This window comes from Aegilops tauschii, chromosome 3, assembly GCF_002575655.3.
Source record: "Aegilops tauschii subsp. strangulata cultivar AL8/78 chromosome 3, Aet v6.0, whole genome shotgun sequence".
NCBI lineage: Eukaryota > Viridiplantae > Streptophyta > Magnoliopsida > Poales > Poaceae > Aegilops > Aegilops tauschii.
In genome coordinates this window covers 193,303,089-193,306,783 of record NC_053037.3, presented here as the reverse complement: position 1 = coordinate 193,306,783, position 3,695 = coordinate 193,303,089, and the positions used below count along the sequence as shown (strand labels likewise).

The window sequence follows — 3,695 nt, the reverse complement described above, 5'->3', positions numbered from 1 at the left end:
AAGATTGATTGAAAGAGAGATGATGCACCGGAACAATGGAAAGACTTGAATGGGGAGACAACCTCGAATTAGCTTGAATGCAAGCACGAATCTTCTGAGATGACTTCAACACTTCGAAACGATTACAAGGCGAGAGACGAACGAGCAAGGGGAAACATTTGAGCCAAGGAAAAGAATATGCTCAACATCGAAAAGTCCACTATTGAAGAAAAAGAGATGAAGAATGTTGAACGAGATGAGAATTCACCAATTGAAATAATTGAGGAAAGGATGCTAAAGCTTCGCACGAGTAGGATGGATACTCGATTACGTTCTTCGGCTCTGAGAAGAAAAAGGGTGGGCGGGTGGGAAAAACAAAGGCAACTTGAGTCGGATGAAAACAATGTTGTTGAGAAAGAACTAAGGATTGATCTTGTGAAAGACGAAGAGGGTCGAATGACTCAAAGAGAAGTGCGCCGGATGAAAAGAGCTGCCATCACAACGATCGAAAAACTAATTGCGTGATCCTAAGGGAAATTTGAAGGGGAAGAGGAGTAAGTCAAAACACCTACGTAAAGATTCCTCACCAGGGCGACGAAGGGGACGAGGAGTAAAAAGAATTCCTACTCTCCGGTATAACTAGACTCCGAAATAGTTTTTTTCTAGACTCGACAATGGCCAAACTACGCACAATCAAGGGGGCTCCTATGGTCGGTCGAGGCTCTGATACCAACTTGTCACGCCCAATATGCGATCCTATCCGAGAGGACCTCGAAGGTCCCACCAAGGATAGAGCCGCATATTGAAGATGACTTTGCAAGATGGATATCATTACATCATACCATTACATAATAGCTGGGGATAAGCGACAAAGAAGGTCTTTGCCATCAGCTACCAAAAAGCAGACGGCAAAGAACTGGCAGACAACAAAGAAGGTCTTTGCCATCTGACATTTCTTTGCCGTCTGCTGGCAGATGGCAAAGAGGGGGGGTGAAGTGCCAATACACTGCAACGGTCCACCCTCCCTCTTTGCCGTCCGCTGGCAGACGACAAAGATTCTTTGCCATCTGCTGGCAGACGACAAAGAGGGGGGGCTATCTTTTTTTTTTTGCCGGTAAAAAAAAACCGTTGCCCCCACCTCCTCTATCTGCATCCCCTCTCTCTCCGCCCCTCTTCCTCCGCCCCACCCCTCTCTCTCTCCCGCTCATCTCTCCCTCTCCCCCGCGCGAGTAGCTACGGCGGCCGATTCCGGCGAGATTTGGCGGGATTCGACGGTGCCGAACACAACCACGTGACCCCCCTTGCCCCGCTCCTCCATCCCCTCCGACCAGATTCAACGCGCGCGTACTCCTACGACCATGCGTGACCCTCCCCAGCGGCTAGGGTTTCGGCCACCACATCGCCGGCGTGGTCCTCTACTGCTTTTTCTCGACAAGCTCTCTCGATTCCTCCGCATCGATCTGCTTTTCCCCGCCTCCTGCGTTCGTCGAGAAGGGCGTTCCTTGAGAAGGGTGTCCTCTCTGTCCCTGAGTTCATCCTCGCCGGCGACAAGCTCGTATCCAAGTGCCCCACCTGGTCCTGGTGCGTCCCCTCGCCTACGCGGTTCAGGGATTTTGGGGGTTTTCGGGTGAGGGTTGGGGTGTCTGATTGATCTGATCGTTTGGTGGCTGTTCGTGTTGTGCAGGGAGGCGGGCGATCCGAGCAAGAGGAAGCCATACCTCCCCTCTGATAAGCAGTTCCTTGCCACCAGGAATGGTATGCTGCTGTCGAATTGAATTGCGTCAAGATGTGATCCATACTTCTTGTTTAGTAGTATTTCGTTCAGTTTGGTGGATGCTGGGCTGGAAGATAGAATTCGTTGTTATCCCCATGTATCGATGTATAGTTACAAGTGTAGCAGGCATGTTTGTCTAGGCATATTTCTGTACTAATCGAACATAATTGGCCGATGAAAAAGATAAATAGCGACATAGCTAGTAGAACGGTCGTGGCTTCAGAAAAGCTGGGTTGGTTGCTCATTATATTGTTCTTATTACAAGTGGACTCCTAAATTTTCTTTTCTTGGCAGTGCCCTGCCTAAGACGAGCTGTGGTGGTCGAGGAAGAGTATGATGTAGCGGGAGCTGAGGTTGTTCTCGATGACGATGAGGATGGCGAAGGATGGCTCGCAACACATGGGCTGCAACGTTGATTTCTCAGTGTCAATGCTTCTTTGTTTTACACTACGGATTGTGTGGGGTGAACTCTTTTTTGTTTCTTCTGTTAGTAATATTTAGCGTCAGAATCAAAAGAGGAGGAAGACATACCGTCTATGGATACATTGGACATAGGGAAAGTCAAATGATTCCACAGTGAGTCCATGAACCTATCATAGATATGCAATAAGCAAGGCTGACAAAGTTCAGAACTGTTAATGATTCCTGTTTTGCCTTTCTCTTCGCATTTCAGGCTACCCCTCAGCCTTCATATTTCATTGCAGAAGAACCTGATGATGATAACATTCTTCTCACCAGAACATATGATGTCAGCATCACGTAAGCTCCTTTATCTTAGTTGTGTATTTTGATTTAACTCTTCTGTATAAATTGGTTAGTGATAGTGCCTAGTTGTTTGATTGGTGTGTAGTTCTGTGCTAGTCGTAGCTACAACTATGCATAAGTGGAAATTTATGTGTTCTTCTAAAGCCGGCCTGCTTGGAGCACAGCGAGTTATGGTTCACATGATACACATCTGATTTGGCATATATTTTCCAAGAATTTTTAAAGAAGTAACTAAATGTTGTTGTGTTGAAGGATTACCATAGTTGTTTAACTAGATCGCCCACTTAGTTTTGTTTGCTTTGTCGTATCATCATTGTGTGTTTCACACTTTTATTGGAAAACTATATAAGTAGTTCTTCTACTGCAGATATGACAAGCACTACCAAACACCACGTGTCTGGCTTACAGGCTATGATGAGGTAAAGTATTTGTGCACACAGGGACTGCATTTTCTATGTAGTTATTGTTGTCTTGCTTGCTGCAGCTAAACTTGATGTGCTTTATTTGTTTGACATTGTAGGCAAGAATGGCATTAAAGCCTGAACTTTTGTTTCAAGATATCAGTCAAGACCATGCACACAAAACAGTAAATTTCTAGCTATCATGTTTTATTTACCTCAGTTTTCTGGCATGCCATATTTACCTCGGTTTTCTGACATGTCAAGTGAAATACACAAATAGCTAATTTATTCCACATCAGTAAGTCGGCATCCGTGAGTTCCTTAATAGTCGTTCTTATAATTTCCACTTAGCCTCCAGCCTCATGCTTATAATCTCTTTGCCATCAGTAAGTCGGCATCCGTGACTTCCTTAATAGTCATGCTTATAATTCCTGGGTTTCTAATTAAGATCACTTTGAAAATCAGGATCTTAACTAAGATTTTCTTGATCTCAAGAGCTGGCTCCTACAACATTGCATTTCACCAAGTGAAATGCTACATTTCTACTTCTAACCCATTCTCTCTTTCTTAGTATTTTTGTTATGCAGGTTGGAAGAAAAGAAGAAGACCCAGAGAAGATCTTAGTAATAAGATAGTTTTTAGGAAAATAGATATTTAGTTTTAGGTCATTTCTTGTAATTTCAGATATGGAGTGCTTGTCTTTAGTTTTTGTTTTGACTTTGTGAAACTTGCTACCTATGGATGAAACTGTGTAATATTGATGAAACTATGTATAT

General features: G+C 44.2%; 1 pseudogene; it reads left to right on the top strand.

Moving 5' to 3' along the window:
- Positions 1–1,345: 1,345 nt before the first annotated feature.
- Positions 1,346–3,399, top strand: LOC109786600 (autophagy-related protein 3-like; annotated as a pseudogene).
- Positions 3,400–3,695: the final 296 nt, after the last annotated feature.